This window comes from Ambystoma mexicanum, chromosome 11, assembly GCF_040938575.1.
Source record: "Ambystoma mexicanum isolate Mex_15411 chromosome 11, UKY_AmexF1_1, whole genome shotgun sequence".
In the NCBI taxonomy this organism is placed as follows: domain Eukaryota; kingdom Metazoa; phylum Chordata; class Amphibia; order Caudata; family Ambystomatidae; genus Ambystoma; species Ambystoma mexicanum.
In genome coordinates, this window is record NC_090934.1 from 1,048,166,617 (window position 1) to 1,048,184,929 (window position 18,313).

Below are 18,313 nucleotides of genomic sequence, written 5' to 3' on the forward strand. Positions count from 1 at the left end.
AGTGGGGGGCAACAGCAGGGAGACACGGGGCATGACCAGGGGGTGGGGGGCAACAGGAGAGAGACACGGGGCATGAGGGGGTGTGGGGGGTAACAGGAGAGAGACACGGGGCATGAGCGGGGGTATGGGTAACAGGAGAGAGACTCGGGGCATGAGCGGGGGGTGGGGGGCAACAGCAGGGAGACACGGAGCATGACCGGGGGTGGGGGTCAACAGGAGAGAGACACGGGGCATGAGGGGGTGTGGGGGGTAACAGGAGAGAGACACGGGGCATGAGAGGGGGATGGGGGTAACAGGAGAGAGACACGGGGCATGAGCGATGGTGGGGGGCAACATGAGAGAGACACAGGGCATGAGCGGGGGTGGGGGGCAACAGCAGGGAGACACGGGGCATGAGCGGGGGGAACACGAGGGAGACACGGGGCATGAGAGGGGGGTGGGAGGTAACAGGAGACAGACACGGGGCATGAGCGGGGGGTTGGGAGCAACAGCAGAGAGACAACGGGCATGACTGGGGGTGGGGGGCAACAGAAGGGAGACACGGGGAATGACCGGGGGTGGGAGGTAACATGAGAGAGACACGGGGCATGAGAGGGGGATGAGGGGTAACAGGAGAGAGACACGGGGCACGAGAGGGGGGTGGGGGTAACAGCAGAGAGACACGGGGCATGAGCGGGAGTTGGGGGGCAACAGGAGGGAGACACGGGGCATGACCGGGGGGTGGGGGCGACACGAGAGAGACACGGGACATGAGTGAGGGGTGGGGGGTAACAGGAGACAGACAGGGGGCATGAGCGGGGGTGGGAGGCAACAGCAGGGAGACACGGGGCATGAGTGGGGGGAAAACGAGGGAGGCACGGGGCATGAGCGGGGGGTGGGGGGTAACAGAAGAGAGACACGGGACATGAGCGGGGGGCAAAAGGAGGGAGACACAGGGCATGACCGGGAGGTGGGGGGCAACAGGGAGACACAGGGCATGGCTGGGGGGTCGGGGCAACAGGAGAGGGACTCAGGGCTTGACCTTGGGGTGGGGGGCAACACGGGGCATGAGAGGGGTGGGGGGTAACAGGAGAGAGACAGGGGGCATGAGCGGGGGTCGGGGGCAACAGCAGGGAGACACGGGGCATGAGCGGGGGGAGGGGGAACACAAGGGAGACACGGGGACTGAGCAGGGGTGTGGGGGTAACAGGAGAGAGACACGGGGTTGTGAGGGGCAACAGCAGGGAGACACGGGGCATGAGTGGAGGTGGGGGGTGACAGGAGAGACACGAGGCATGAACGGGGGGTGGGGGGCAACAGCAGGGAGACACGGGGCATGACTGGGGGTGGGGGGTAAAAGGAAAGAGACACAGGGCATGAGAGGGGGCGGGGGGGTAACAAGAGAGAGACACAGGGCATGAGTGGGGGGTGGGAGGCAACAGCAGGGAGACAAGGGGAATGAGCAGGGGGTGGGGGTTAACAGGAGAGACACACGGGGCCTGAGCGGGGGTGGGGAGCAACAGGAGGGAGACACAGGGCATGACCGGGGGGTGGGGGGCAACAGGGAGACACAGGGCATGGTTGGGGCGGTCGGGGCAACAGGAGAGGGACTCAGGGCTTGACCTTGGGGTGGGGGGCAATAGGAGAGAGACACGGGGCATGAAAGGGGGGTGGGGGGTAACAGGAGAGAGACAGGGGGCATGAGCGGGGGTCGGGGGCAACAGCAGGGAGACACGGGGCATGAGCGGGGGGTGGGGGGAACACAAGGGAGACACGGGGCATGAGCAGGGGTGTGGGGGTAACAGGAGAGAGACACGGGGCATGAACGGGTTGTGAGGGGCAACAGCAGGGAGACACGGGGCATGAGTGGGGGTGGGGGGTAACAGGAGAGACACGAGGCATGAACGGGGGGTGGGGGGCAACAACAGGGAGACACGGGGCATGACTGGGGGGTGGGGGGTAAAAGGAAAGAGACACAGGGCATGAGAGGGGGGTGGGGGGGTAACAAGAGAGAGACACGGGGCATGAGTGAGGGGTGGGGGGCAACAGCAGGGAGACACGGGCATGAGTGGAGGGTGGGAGGCAACAGCAGGGAGACACGGGGCATGATCAGGGGGTGGGGGTTAACAGGAGAGAGACACGGGGCATGAGCGGGGTTGGGGGGCAACAGCAGGAAGACACGGGGCATGAGCGGGGGTGGGGGGCAACAGGAGAGAGACACGGGGCATGAGCGGGGTTGGGGGGCAACAGCAGGAAGACATGGGGCATGAGCGGGGGGTGGGGGGGAACAGGAGAGAGACACGGGGCATGAGCGGGGGGTGGGGGGTAACAGGAGAGAGACACGGGGAATGAAAGGGGGGTGGGGGGTTAACAGGAGAGAGACACGGGGCATGAGTGGGGTTGAGGGTAACAGGAGAGAGACTCGGGCATGAGCAGGGGGTGGGGGGCAACAGCAGGGAGAGACGGGGCATGACCGGGGGTGGGGGGGCAACATGAGAGAGACACTGGGCATGAGAGGGGGGTGAGGGTAACAGGAGAGAGACACGGGGCATGAGCCGGGGGTGGGGGGCAACATGAGAGAGACACGGGGCATGAGCGGGGTGTGGGGGGCAACAGCAGGGAGACACGGGGCATGAGGGGGGGTGGGGGGAACACGAGGGAGACACGGGGCATGAGCGGGGGGTCGGAGTTATCAGGAGAGAGACATTGGGCATGAGCGGGGGGTAGGGGGCAACAGGAGAGAGACACGGGGCATGAGCGGGCAGTGGGGGGCAACAGCAGGGAGACACGGGGCATGACCAGGGGGTGGGGGCAACAGGAGAGAGACACGGGGCATGAGGGGGGGTGGGGGGTAACAGGAGAGAGACACGGGGCATGAGCGGGGGTATGGGTAACAGGAGAGAGACTCGGGGCATGAGCGGGGGGTGGGGGGCAACAGCAGGGAGACACGGAGCATGACCGGGGGTGGGGGTCAACAGGAGAGAGACACGGGGCATGAGAGGGGGGTGGGGGTAACAGGAGAGAGACACGGGGCATGAGCGAGGGTGGGGGGCAACATGAGAGAGACACAGGGCAAGAGCGGGTGTGGGGGGCAACAGCAGGGAGACACGGGGCATGAGCGGGGGTGGGGGGAACACGAGGGAGACACGGGGCATGAGAGGGGGGTGGGAGGTAACAGGAGACAGACACGGGGCATGAGCGGGGGGTTGGGAGCAATATCAGGGAGACATGGGGCATGACTGGGGGTGGGGGGCAACAGAAGGGAGACACGGGGCATGACCGGGGGGTAGGAGGTAACATGAGAGAGACACGGGGCATGAGAGGGGGGTGAGGGGTAACAGGAGAGAGACACAGGGCACGAGAGGGGGGTGGGGGTAACAGCAGAGAGACACGGGGCATGAGCAGGGGTTGGGGGCAACAGGAGGGAGACACGGGGCATGACCGGGGGGTGGGGGCGACACGAGAGAGACACGGGGCATGAGTGAGGGGTGGGGGGTAACAGGAGACAGACACGGGGCATGAGCGGGGGTGGGAGGCAACAGCAGGGAGACACGGGGCATGAGTGGGGGGAAAACGAGGGAGACACGGGGCATGAGCGGGGGGTGGGGGGTAACAGAAGAGAGACACGGGACATGAGCGGGGGTGGGGGGCAAAAGGAGGGCGACACAGGGCATGACCGGGGGGTGGGGGACAACAGGGAGACACAGGGCATGGCTGGGGGGTCGGGGCAACAGGAGAGGGACTCAGGCCTTGACCTTGGGGTGGGGGGCAACAGGAGGGAGACACGGGGCATGAGAGGGGGGCGGGGGGTAACAGGAGAGAGACAGGGGGCATGAGCGGGGGACGGGGGCAACAGCAGGGAGACACGGGGCATGAGCGGGGGGTGGGGAACACAAGGGAGACACGGGGCATGAGCAGGGGTGTGGGGGTAACAGGAGAGAGACACGGGGCATGAGCGGGTTGTGAGGGGCAACAGCAGGGAGACACGGGGCATGAGTGGGGTGGGGGGTAACAGGAGAGACACGAGGCATGAACGGGGGTGGGGGGCAACAGCAGGGAGACACGGGGCATGACTGGGGGGTGGGGGGTAAAAGGAAAGAGACACAGGGCATGAGAGGGGGGCAGGGAGGTAACAAGAGAGAGACACGGGGCATGAGTGGGGGGTGGGGGGGCAACAGCAGGGAGACGCGGGCATGAGTGGGGGGTGGGAGGCAACAGCAGGGAGACACGGGGCAAGAGCAGGGGGTGGGGGTTAACAGGAGAGAGACACGGGGCCTGAGCGGGGGTGGGGGGCAACAGGAGGGAGACACAGGGCATGACCGGGGGTTGGGGGGCAACAGGGAGACACAGGGCATGGCTGGGGGGTCGGGGCAACAGGAGAGGGACTCAGGGCTTGACCTTGGGGTGGGGGGCAATAGGAGAGAGACACGGGGCATGAGAGAGGGGTGGGGGGTAACAGGAGAGAGACAGGGGGCATGAGCGGGGGTCGGGGGCAACAGCAGGGAGACACGGGACATGAGCGGGGGGTGGGGGGAACACAAGGGAGACACGGGGCATGAGCAGGGGTGTGGGGGTAACAGGAGAGAGACACGGGGCATGAGCGGGTTGTGAGGGGCAACAGCAGGGAGACACGGGGCATGAGTGGGGGTGGGGGGTAACAGGAGAGACACGAGGCATGAACGGGGGGTGGGGGGCAACAGCAGGGAGACACGGGGCATGACTGGGGGGTGGGGGGTAAAAGGAAAGAGACACAGGGCATGAGAGGGGGGTGGGGGGTAACAAGAGAGAGACACGGGGCATGAGTGGGGGGTGGGGGGGCAATAGCAGGGAGACACGGGCATGAGTGGGGGGTGGGAGGCAACAGCAGGGAGACACGGGGCATGAGCAGGGGGTGGGGGTTAACAGGAGAGAGACATGGGGCATGAGCGGGGGTAGGGGGCAACAGCAGGAAGACATGGGGCATGAGCGGGGGTGGGGGGCAACAGGAGAGAGACACGGGGCATGAGCGGGGCGTGGGGGGTAACAGGAGAGAGACACGGGGAATGAAAGGGGGGTGGGGGGTTAACAGGAGAGAGACACGGGGCATGAGCGGGGTTGAGGGTAACAGGAGAGAGACTCGGGCATGAGCAGGGGGTGGGGGGCAACAGCAGGGAGAGACGGGGCATGACCGGGGGTGGGGGGCAACATGAGAGAGACACTGGGCATGAGAGTAGGGTCAGGGTAACAGGAGAGAGACACGGGGCATGAGCCGGGGGTGGGGGGCAACATGAGAGAGACACGGGGCATGAGCGGCGGGTGGGGGGCAACAGCAGGGAGACACGGGGCATGAGCGGGGGTGGGGGGAACACGAGGGAGACACGGGGCATGAGAGGGGGTGGGGGGCAACAGCAGGGAGACATGTGGCATGAGCGGAGGGTGGGGGGCAACAGCAGGGAGACACGAGGCATGAGCGGGGGGTGGGGGGAACAAGAGGGAGACACGGGGCATGAGCGGGGGTGGGGGTTAACAGGAGAGAGACACGGGGCGTGAGCAGGGGGTGGGGGGCAACAGGAGAGAGACACGGGGCATGAGCGGGGGTTGGGGGGCAACAGCAGGAAGACACGGGGCATGACCGGGGGGTGGGGCAACAGGAGAGAGACACGGGGCATGAAAGGGGGGTGGGGAGTAACAGGAGAGAGACACGGGGCATGAGCAGAGGGTGGGGGGCAACAGCAGGGAGACACGGGGCATGACCGGGGGGGTGGGGGGCAACATGAGAGAGACACGGGGCATGAGCAGAGGATAGGGGAAACAGGAGAGAGACACGGGGCATGAGAGGGGGTGGGGGTAACAGGAGAGAGACACGGGGCATGAGTGGGGGGTGGGGGGCAACAGGAGGGAGACACGGGGCATGACCGGGGGGTGGGGGCGACACGAGAGAGACACGGGACATGAGTGAGGGGTGGGGGGTAACAGGAGACAGACACGGGGCATGAGCGGGGGTGGGAGGCAACAGCAGGGAGACACGGGGCATGAGTGGGGGGAAAACGAGGGAGGCACGGGGCATGAGCGGGGGGTGGGGGGTAACAGAAGAGAGACACGGGACATGAGCGGGGGGCAAAAGGAGGGAGACACAGGGCATGACCGGGAGGTGGGGGGCAACAGGGAGACACAGGGCATGGCTGGGGGGTCGGGGCAACAGGAGAGGGACTCAGGGCTTGACCTTGGGGTGGGGGGCAACACGGGGCATTAGAGGGGTGGGGGGTAACAGGAGAGAGACAGGGGGCATGAGCGGGGGTCGGGGGCAACAGCAGGGAGACACGGGGCATGAGCGGGGGGAGGGGGAACACAAGGGAGACACGGGGACTGAGCAGGGGTGTGGGGGTAACAGGAGAGAGACACGGGGTTGTGAGGGGCAACAGCAGGGAGACACGGGGCATGAGTGGAGGTGGGGGGTGACAGGAGAGACACGAGGCATGAACGGGGGGTGGGGGGCAACAGCAGGGAGACACGGGGCATGACTGGGGGTGGGGGGTAAAAGGAAAGAGACACAGGGCATGAGAGGGGGGCGGGGGGGTAACAAGAGAGAGACACAGGGCATGAGTGGGGGGTGGGAGGCAACAGCAGGGAGACAAGGGGAATGAGCAGGGGGTGGGGGTTAACAGGAGAGACACACGGGGCCTGAGCGGGGGTGGGGAGCAACAGGAGGGAGACACAGGGCATGACCGGGGGGTGGGGGGCAACAGGGAGACACAGGGCATGGTTGGGGCGGTCGGGGCAACAGGAGAGGGACTCAGGGCTTGACCTTGGGGTGGGGGGCAATAGGAGAGAGACACGGGGCATGAAAGGGGGGTGGGGGGTAACAGGAGAGAGACAGGGGGCATGAGCGGGGGTCGGGGGCAACAGCAGGGAGACACGGGGCATGAGCGGGGGGTGGGGGAACACAAGGGAGACACGGGGCATGAGCAGGGGTGTGGGGGTAACAGGAGAGAGACACGGGGCATGAACGGGTTGTGAGGGGCAACAGCAGGGAGACACGGGGCATGAGTGGGGGTGGGGGGTAACAGGAGAGACACGAGGCATGAACGGGGGGTGGGGGGCAACAACAGGGAGACACGGGGCATGACTGGGGGGTGGGGGGTAAAAGGAAAGAGACACAGGGCATGAGAGGGGGGTGGGGGGGTAACAAGAGAGAGACACGGGGCATGAGTGAGGGGTGGGGGGCAACAGCAGGGAGACACGGGCATGAGTGGAGGGTGGGAGGCAACAGCAGGGAGACACGGGGCATGATCAGGGGGTGGGGGTTAACAGGAGAGAGACACGGGGCATGAGCGGGGTTGGGGGGCAACAGCAGGAAGACACGGGGCATGATCAGGGGGTGGGGGTTAACAGGAGAGAGACACGGGGCATGAGCGGGGTTGGGGGGCAACAGCAGGGAGACACGGAGCATGACCGGGGGTGGGGGTCAACAGGAGAGAGACACGGGGCATGAGAGGGGGGTGGGGGTAACAGGAGAGAGACACGGGGCATGAGCGAGGGTGGGGGGCAACATGAGAGAGACACAGGGCAAGAGCGGGTGTGGGGGGCAACAGCAGGGAGACACGGGGCATGAGCGGGGGTGGGGGGAACACGAGGGAGACACGGGGCATGAGAGGGGGGTGGGAGGTAACAGGAGACAGACACGGGGCATGAGCGGGGGGTTGGGAGCAATAGCAGGGAGACATGGGGCATGACTGGGGGTGGGGGGCAACAGAAGGGAGACACGGGGCATGACCGGGGGGTAGGAGGTAACATGAGAGAGACACGGGGCATGAGAGGGGGGTGAGGGGTAACAGGAGAGAGACACAGGGCACGAGAGGGGGGTGGGGGTAACAGCAGAGAGACACGGGGCATGAGCAGGGGTTGGGGGCAACAGGAGGGAGACACGGGGCATGACCGGGGGGTGGGGGCGACACGAGAGAGACACGGGGCATGAGTGAGGGGTGGGGGGTAACAGGAGACAGACACGGGGCATGAGCGGGGGTGGGAGGCAACAGCAGGGAGACACGGGGCATGAGTGGGGGGAAAACGAGGGAGACACGGGGCATGAGCGGGGGGTGGGGGGTAACAGAAGAGAGACACGGGACATGAGCGGGGGTGGGGGGCAAAAGGAGGGCGACACAGGGCATGACCGGGGGGTGGGGGACAACAGGGAGACACAGGGCATGGCTGGGGGGTCGGGGCAACAGGAGAGGGACTCAGGCCTTGACCTTGGGGTGGGGGGCAACAGGAGGGAGACACGGGGCATGAGAGGGGGGCGGGGGGTAACAGGAGAGAGACAGGGGGCATGAGCGGGGGACGGGGGCAACAGCAGGGAGACACGGGGCATGAGCGGGGGGTGGGGAACACAAGGGAGACACGGGGCATGAGCAGGGGTGTGGGGGTAACAGGAGAGAGACACGGGGCATGAGCGGGTTGTGAGGGGCAACAGCAGGGAGACACGGGGCATGAGTGGGGTGGGGGGTAACAGGAGAGACACGAGGCATGAACGGGGGGTGGGGGGCAACAGCAGGGAGACACGGGGCATGACTGGGGGGTGGGGGGTAAAAGGAAAGAGACACAGGGCATGAGAGGGGGGTAGGGGGGTAACAAGAGAGAGACACGGGGCATGAGTGGGGGGTGGGGGGGCAACAGCAGGGAGACGCGGGCATGAGTGGGGGGTGGGAGGCAACAGCAGGGAGACACGGGGCAAGAGCAGGGGGTGGGGGTTAACAGGAGAGAGACACGGGGCCTGAGCGGGGGTGGGGGGCAACAGGAGGGAGACACAGGGCATGACCGGGGGTTGGGGGGCAACAGGGAGACACAGGGCATGGCTGGGGGGTCGGGGCAACAGGAGAGGGACTCAGGGCTTGACCTTGGGGTGGGGGGCAATAGGAGAGAGACACGGGGCATGAGAGGGGGGTGGGGGGTAACAGGAGAGAGACAGGGGGCATGAGCGGGGGTCGGGGGCAACAGCAGGGAGACACGGGACATGAGCGGGGGGTGGGGGGAACACAAGGGAGACACGGGGCATGAGCAGGGGTGTGGGGGTAACAGGAGAGAGACACGGGGCATGAGCGGGTTGTGAGGGGCAACAGCAGGGAGACACGGGGCATGAGTGGGGGTGGGGGGTAACAGGAGAGACACGAGGCATGAACGGGGGGTGGGGGGCAACAGCAGGGAGACACGGGGCATGACTGGGGGGTGGGGGGTAAAAGGAAAGAGACACAGGGCATGAGAGGGGGGTGGGGGGTAACAAGAGAGAGACACGGGGCATGAGTGGGGGGTGGGGGGGCAATAGCAGGGAGACACGGGCATGAGTGGGGGGTGGGAGGCAACAGCAGGGAGACACGGGGCATGAGCAGGGGGTGGGGGTTAACAGGAGAGAGACATGGGGCATGAGCGGGGGTAGGGGGCAACAGCAGGAAGACATGGGGCATGAGCGGGGGTGGGGGGCAACAGGAGAGAGACACGGGGCATGAGCGGGGCGTGGGGGGTAACAGGAGAGAGACACGGGGAATGAAAGGGGGGTGGGGGGTTAACAGGAGAGAGACACGGGGCATGAGCGGGGTTGAGGGTAACAGGAGAGAGACTCGGGCATGAGCAGGGGGTGGGGGGCAACAGCAGGGAGAGACGGGGCATGACCGGGGGTGGGGGGCAACATGAGAGAGACACTGGGCATGAGAGTAGGGTCAGGGTAACAGGAGAGAGACACGGGGCATGAGCCGGGGGTGGGGGGCAACATGAGAGAGACAGGGGGCATGAGCGGCGGGTGGGGGGCAACAGCAGGGAGACACGGGGCATGAGCGGGGGTGGGGGAACACGAGGGAGACACGGGGCATGAGAGGGGGTGGGGGGCAACAGCAGGGAGACATGTGGCATGAGCGGAGGGTGGGGGCAACAGCAGGGAGACACGAGGCATGAGCGGGGGGTGGGGGGAACAAGAGGGAGACACGGGGCATGAGCGGGGGTGGGGGTTAACAGGAGAGAGACACGGGGCGTGAGCAGGGGGGGGGCAACAGGAGAGAGACACGGGGCATGAGCGGGGGTTGGGGGGCAACAGCAGGAAGACACGGGGCATGACCGGGGGGTGGGGCAACAGGAGAGAGACACGGGGCATGAAAGGGGGGTGGGGAGTAACAGGAGAGAGACACGGGGCATGAGCAGAGGGTGGGGGGCAACAGCAGGGAGACACGGGGCATGACCGGGGGGGTGGGGGGCAACATGAGAGAGACACGGGGCATGAGCAGAGGATAGGGGAAACAGGAGAGAGACACGGGGCATGAGAGGGGGTGGGGGTAACAGGAGAGAGACACGGGGCATGAGCGGGGGGTGGGGGGCAACAGGAGGGAGACACGGGGCATGACCGGGGGGTGGGGGCGACACGAGAGAGACACGGGACATGAGTGAGGGGTGGGGGGTAACAGGAGACAGACACGGGGCATGAGCGGGGGTGGGAGGCAACAGCAGGGAGACACGGGGCATGAGTGGGGGGAAAACGAGGGAGGCATGGGGCATGAGCGGGGGGTGGGGGGTAACAGAAGAGAGACACGGGACATGAGCGGGGGGCAAAAGGAGGGAGACACAGGGCATGACCGGGAGGTGGGGGGCAACAGGGAGACACAGGGCATGGCTGGGGGGTCGGGGCAACAGGAGAGGGACTCAGGGCTTGACCTTGGGGTGGGGGGCAACACGGGGCATGAGAGGGGTGGGGGGTAACAGGAGAGAGACAGGGGGCATGAGCGGGGGTCGGGGGCAACAGCAGGGAGACACGGGGCATGAGCGGGGGGAGGGGGAACACAAGGGAGACACGGGGACTGAGCAGGGGTGTGGGGGTAACAGGAGAGAGACACGGGGTTGTGAGGGGCAACAGCAGGGAGACACGGGGCATGAGTGGAGGTGGGGGGTGACAGGAGAGACACGAGGCATGAACGGGGGGTGGGGGGCAACAGCAGGGAGACACGGGGCATGACTGGGGGTGGGGGGTAAAAGGAAAGAGACACAGGGCATGAGAGGGGGGCGGGGGGCTAACAAGAGAGAGACACAGGGCATGAGTGGGGGGTGGGAGGCAACAGCAGGGAGACAAGGGGAATGAGCAGGGGGTGGGGGTTAACAGGAGAGACACACGGGGCCTGAGCGGGGGTGGGGAGCAACAGGAGGGAGACACAGGGCATGACCGGGGGGTGGGGGGCAACAGGGAGACACAGGGCATGGTTGGGGCGGTCGGGGCAACAGGAGAGGGACTCAGGGCTTGACCTTGGGGTGGGGGGCAATAGGAGAGAGACACGGGGCATGAAAGGGGGGTGGGGGGTAACAGGAGAGAGACAGGGGGCATGAGCGGGGGTCGGGGGCAACAGCAGGGAGACACGGGGCATGAGCGGGGGGTGGGGGGAACACAAGGGAGACACGGGGCATGAGCAGGGGTGTGGGGGTAACAGGAGAGAGACACGGGGCATGAACGGGTTGTGAGGGGCAACAGCAGGGAGACACGGGGCATGAGTGGGGGTGGGGGGTAACAGGAGAGACACGAGGCATGAACGGGGGGTGGGGGGCAACAACAGGGAGACACGGGGCATGACTGGGGGGTGGGGGGTAAAAGGAAAGAGACACAGGGCATGAGAGGGGGGTGGGGGGGTAACAAGAGAGAGACACGGGGCATGAGTGAGGGGTGGGGGGCAACAGCAGGGAGACACGGGCATGAGTGGAGGGTGGGAGGCAACAGCAGGGAGACACGGGGCATGATCAGGGGGTGGGGGTTAACAGGAGAGAGACACGGGGCATGAGCGGGGTTGGGGGGCAACAGCAGGAAGACACGGGGCATGAGCGGGGGGTGGGGGGCAACAGGAGAGAGACACGGGGCATGAGCGGGGTTGGGGGGCAACAGCAGGAAGACACGGGGCATGAGCGGGGGGTGGGGGGGAACAGGAGAGAGACACGGGGCATGAGCGGGGGGTGGGGGGTAACAGGAGAGAGACACGGGGAATGAAAGGGGGGTGGGGGGTTAACAGGAGAGAGACACGGGGCATGAGTGGGGTTGAGGGTAACAGGAGAGAGACTCGGGCATGAGCAGGGGGTGGGGGGCAACAGCAGGGAGAGACGGGGCATGACCGGGGGTGGGGGGGCAACATGAGAGAGACACTGGGCATGAGAGGGGGGTGAGGGTAACAGGAGAGAGACACGGGGCATGAGCCGGGGGTGGGGGGCAACATGAGAGAGACACGGGGCATGAGCGGGGTGTGGGGGGCAACAGCAGGGAGACACGGGGCATGAGGGGGGGTGGGGGGAACACGAGGGAGACACGGGGCATGAGCGGGGGGTCGGAGTTATCAGGAGAGAGACATGGGGCATGAGCGGGGGGTAGGGGGCAACAGGAGAGAGACACGGGGCATGAGCGGGCAGTGGGGGGCAACAGCAGGGAGACACGGGGCATGACCAGGGGGTGGGGGCAACAGGAGAGAGACACGGGGCATGAGGGGGGGTGGGGGGTAACAGGAGAGAGACACGGGGCATGAGCGGGGGTATGGGTAACAGGAGAGAGACTCGGGGCATGAGCGGGTGGTGGGGGGCAACAGCAGGGAGACACGGAGCATGACCGGGGGTGGGGGTCAACAGGAGAGAGACACGGGGCATGAGAGGGGGGTGGGGGTAACAGGAGAGAGACACGGGGCATGAGCGAGGGTGGGGGGCAACATGAGAGAGACACAGGGCAAGAGCGGGTGTGGGGGGCAACAGCAGGGAGACACGGGGCATGAGCGGGGGTGGGGGGAACACGAGGGAGACACGGGGCATGAGAGGGGGGTGGGAGGTAACAGGAGACAGACACGGGGCATGAGCGGGGGGTTGGGAGCAATAGCAGGGAGACATGGGGCATGACTGGGGGTGGGGGGCAACAGAAGGGAGACACGGGGCATGACCGGGGGGTAGGAGGTAACATGAGAGAGACACGGGGCATGAGAGGGGGGTGAGGGGTAACAGGAGAGAGACACAGGGCACGAGAGGGGGGTGGGGGTAACAGCAGAGAGACACGGGGCATGAGCAGGGGTTGGGGGCAACAGGAGGGAGACACGGGGCATGACCGGGGGTGGGGGCGACACGAGAGAGACACGGGGCATGAGTGAGGGGTGGGGGGTAACAGGAGACAGACACGGGGCATGAGCGGGGGTGGGAGGCAACAGCAGGGAGACACGGGGCATGAGTGGGGGGAAAACGAGGGAGACACGGGGCATGAGCGGGGGGTGGGGGGTAACAGAAGAGAGACACGGGACATGAGCGGGGGTGGGGGGCAAAAGGAGGGCGACACAGGGCATGACCGGGGGGTGGGGGACAACAGGGAGACACAGGGCATGGCTGGGGGGTCGGGGCAACAGGAGAGGGACTCAGGCCTTGACCTTGGGGTGGGGGGCAACAGGAGGGAGACACGGGGCATGAGAGGGGGGCGGGGGGTAACAGGAGAGAGACAGGGGGCATGAGCGGGGGACGGGGGCAACAGCAGGGAGACACGGGGCATGAGCGGGGGGTGGGGAACACAAGGGAGACACGGGGCATGAGCAGGGGTGTGGGGGTAACAGGAGAGAGACACGGGGCATGAGCGGGTTGTGAGGGGCAACAGCAGGGAGACACGGGGCATGAGTGGGGTGGGGGGTAACAGGAGAGACACGAGGCATGAACGGGGGGTGGGGGGCAACAGCAGGGAGACACGGGGCATGACTGGGGGGTGGGGGGTAAAAGGAAAGAGACACAGGGCATGAGAGGGGGGCAGGGGGGTAACAAGAGAGAGACACGGGGCATGAGTGGGGGGTGGGGGGGCAACAGCAGGGAGACGCGGGCATGAGTGGGGGGTGGGAGGCAACAGCAGGGAGACACGGGGCAAGAGCAGGGGGTGGGGGTTAACAGGAGAGAGACACGGGGCCTGAGCGGGGGTGGGGGGCAACAGGAGGGAGACACAGGGCATGACCGGGGGTTGGGGGGCAACAGGGAGACACAGGGCATGGCTGGGGGGTCGGGGCAACAGGAGAGGGACTCAGGGCTTGACCTTGGGGTGGGGGGCAATAGGAGAGAGACACGGGGCATGAGTGGGGGTGGGGGGTAACAGGAGAGACACGAGGCATGAACGGGGGGTGGGGGGCAACAGCAGGGAGACACGGGGCATGACTGGGGGGTGGGGGGTAAAAGGAAAGAGACACAGGGCATGAGAGGGGGGTGGGGGGTAACAAGAGAGAGACACGGGGCATGAGTGGGGGGTGGGGGGGCAATAGCAGGGAGACACGGGCATGAGTGGGGGGTGGGAGGCAACAGCAGGGAGACACGGGGCATGAGCAGGGGGTGGGGGTTAACAGGAGAGAGACATGGGGCATGAGCGGGGGTAGGGGGCAACAGCAGGAAGACATGGGGCATGAGCGGGGGTGGGGGGCAACAGGAGAGAGACACGGGGCATGAGCGGGGCGTGGGGGGTAACAGGAGAGAGACACGGGGAATGAAAGGGGGGTGGGGGGTTAACAGGAGAGAGACACGGGGCATGAGCGGGGTTGAGGGTAACAGGAGAGAGACTCGGGCATGAGCAGGGGGTGGGGGGCAACAGCAGGGAGAGACGGGGCATGACCGGGGGTGGGGGGCAACATGAGAGAGACACTGGGCATGAGAGTAGGGTCAGGGTAACAGGAGAGAGACACGGGGCATGAGCCGGGGGTGGGGGGCAACATGAGAGAGACAGGGGGCATGAGCGGCGGGTGGGGGGCAACAGCAGGGAGACACGGGGCATGAGCGGGGGTGGGGGAACACGAGGGAGACACGGGGCATGAGAGGGGGTGGGGGGCAACAGCAGGGAGACATGTGGCATGAGCGGAGGGTGGGGGCAACAGCAGGGAGACACGAGGCATGAGCGGGGGGTGGGGGGAACAAGAGGGAGACACGGGGCATGAGCGGGGTGGGGGTTAACAGGAGAGAGACACGGGGCGTGAGCAGGGGGGGGGGGGCAACAGGAGAGAGACACGGGGCATGAGCGGGGGTTGGGGGGCAACAGCAGGAAGACACGGGGCATGACCGGGGGGTGGGGCAACAGGAGAGAGACACGGGGCATGAAAGGGGGGTGGGGAGTAACAGGAGAGAGACACGGGGCATGAGCAGAGGGTGGGGGGCAACAGCAGGGAGACACGGGGCATGACCGGGGGGGTGGGGGGCAACATGAGAGAGACACGGGGCATGAGCAGAGGATAGGGGAAACAGGAGAGAGACACGGGGCATGAGAGGGGGTGGGGGTAACAGGAGAGAGACACGGGGCATGAGCGGGGGGTGGGGGGCAACAGGAGGGAGACACGGGGCATGACCGGGGGGTGGGGGCGACACGAGAGAGACACGGGACATGAGTGAGGGGTGGGGGGTAACAGGAGACAGACACGGGGCATGAGCGGGGGTGGGAGGCAACAGCAGGGAGACACGGGGCATGAGTGGGGGGAAAACGAGGGAGGCATGGGGCATGAGCGGGGGGTGGGGGGTAACAGAAGAGAGACACGGGACATGAGCGGGGGGCAAAAGGAGGGAGACACAGGGCATGACCGGGAGGTGGGGGGCAACAGGGAGACACAGGGCATGGCTGGGGGGTCGGGGCAACAGGAGAGGGACTCAGGGCTTGACCTTGGGGTGGGGGGCAACACGGGGCATGAGAGGGGTGGGGGGTAACAGGAGAGAGACAGGGGGCATGAGCGGGGGTCGGGGGCAACAGCAGGGAGACACGGGGCATGAGCGGGGGGAGGGGGAACACAAGGGAGACACGGGGACTGAGCAGGGGTGTGGGGGTAACAGGAGAGAGACACGGGGTTGTGAGGGGCAACAGCAGGGAGACACGGGGCATGAGTGGAGGTGGGGGGTGACAGGAGAGACACGAGGCATGAACGGGGGGTGGGGGGCAACAGCAGGGAGACACGGGGCATGACTGGGGGTGGGGGGTAAAAGGAAAGAGACACAGGGCATGAGAGGGGGGCGGGGGGCTAACAAGAGAGAGACACAGGGCATGAGTGGGGGGTGGGAGGCAACAGCAGGGAGACAAGGGGAATGAGCAGGGGGTGGGGGTTAACAGGAGAGACACACGGGGCCTGAGCGGGGGTGGGGAGCAACAGGAGGGAGACACAGGGCATGACCGGGGGGTGGGGGGCAACAGGGAGACACAGGGCATGGTTGGGGCGGTCGGGGCAACAGGAGAGGGACTCAGGGCTTGACCTTGGGGTGGGGGGCAATAGGAGAGAGACACGGGGCATGAAAGGGGGGTGGGGGGTAACAGGAGAGAGACAGGGGGCATGAGCGGGGGTCGGGGGCAACAGCAGGGAGACACGGGGCATGAGCGGGGGGTGGGGGGAACACAAGGGAGACACGGGGCATGAGCAGGGGTGTGGGGGTAACAGGAGAGAGACACGGGGCATGAACGGGTTGTGAGGGGCAACAGCAGGGAGACACGGGGCATGAGTGGGGGTGGGGGGTAACAGGAGAGACACGAGGCATGAACGGGGGGTGGGGGGCAACAACAGGGAGACACGGGGCATGACTGGGGGGTGGGGGGTAAAAGGAAAGAGACACAGGGCATGAGAGGGGGGTGGGGGGGTAACAAGAGAGAGACACGGGGCATGAGTGAGGGGTGGGGGGCAACAGCAGGGAGACACGGGCATGAGTGGAGGGTGGGAGGCAACAGCAGGGAGACACGGGGCATGATCAGGGGGTGGGGGTTAACAGGAGAGAGACACGGGGCATGAGCGGGGTTGGGGGGCAACAGCAGGAAGACACGGGGCATGAGCGGGGGGTGGGGGGCAACAGGAGAGAGACACGGGGCATGAGCGGGGTTGGGGGGCAACAGCAGGAAGACACGGGGCATGAGCGGGGGGTGGGGGGGAACAGGAGAGAGACACGGGGCATGAGCGGGGGGTGGGGGGTAACAGGAGAGAGACACGGGGAATGAAAGGGGGGTGGGGGGTTAACAGGAGAGAGACACGGGGCATGAGTGGGGTTGAGGGTAACAGGAGAGAGACTCGGGCATGAGCAGGGGGTGGGGGGCAACAGCAGGGAGAGACGGGGCATGACCGGGGGTGGGGGGGCAACATGAGAGAGACACTGGGCATGAGAGGGGGGTGAGGGTAACAGGAGAGAGACACGGGGCATGAGCCGGGGGTGGGGGGCAACATGAGAGAGACACGGGGCATGAGCGGGGTGTGGGGGGCAACAGCAGGGAGACACGGGGCATGAGGGGGGGTGGGGGGAACACGAGGGAGACACGGGGCATGAGCGGGGGGTCGGAGTTATCAGGAGAGAGACATGGGGCATGAGCGGGGGGTAGGGGGCAACAGGAGAGAGACACGGGGCATGAGCGGGCAGTGGGGGGCAACAGCAGGGAGACACGGGGCATGACCAGGGGGTGGGGGCAACAGGAGAGAGACACGGGGCATGAGGGGGGGTGGGGGGTAACAGGAGAGAGACACGGGGCATGAGCGGGGGTATGGGTAACAGGAGAGAGACTCGGGGCATGAGCGGGTGGTGGGGGGCAACAGCAGGGAGACACGGAGCATGACCGGGGGTGGGGGTCAACAGGAGAGAGACACGGGGCATGAGAGGGGGGTGGGGGTAACAGGAGAGAGACACGGGGCATGAGCGAGGGTGGGGGGCAACATGAGAGAGACACAGGGCAAGAGCGGGTGTGGGGGGCAACAGCAGGGAGACACGGGGCATGAGCGGGGGTGGGGGGAACACGAGGGAGACACGGGGCATGAGAGGGGGGTGGGAGGTAACAGGAGACAGACACGGGGCATGAGCGGGGGGTTGGGAGCAATAGCAGGGAGACATGGGGCATGACTGGAGGTGGGGGGCAACAGAAGGGAGACACGGGGCATGACCGGGGGGTAGGAGGTAACATGAGAGAGACACGGGGCATGAGAGGGGGGTGAGGGGTAACAGGAGAGAGACACAGGGCACGAGAGGGGGGTGGGGGTAACAGCAGAGAGACACGGGGCATGAGCAGGGGTTGGGGGCAACAGGAGGGAGACACGGGGCATGACCGGGGGTGGGGGCGACACGAGAGAGACACGGGGCATGAGTGAGGGGTGGGGGGTAACAGGAGACAGACACGGGGCATGAGCGGGGGTGGGAGGCAACAGCAGGGAGACACGGGGCATGAGTGGGGGGAAAACGAGGGAGACACGGGGCATGAGCGGGGGGTGGGGGGTAACAGAAGAGAGACACGGGACATGAGCGGGGGTGGGGGGCAAAAGGAGGGCGACACAGGGCATGACCGGGGGGTGGGGGACAACAGGGAGACACAGGGCATGGCTGGGGGGTCGGGGCAACAGGAGAGGGACTCAGG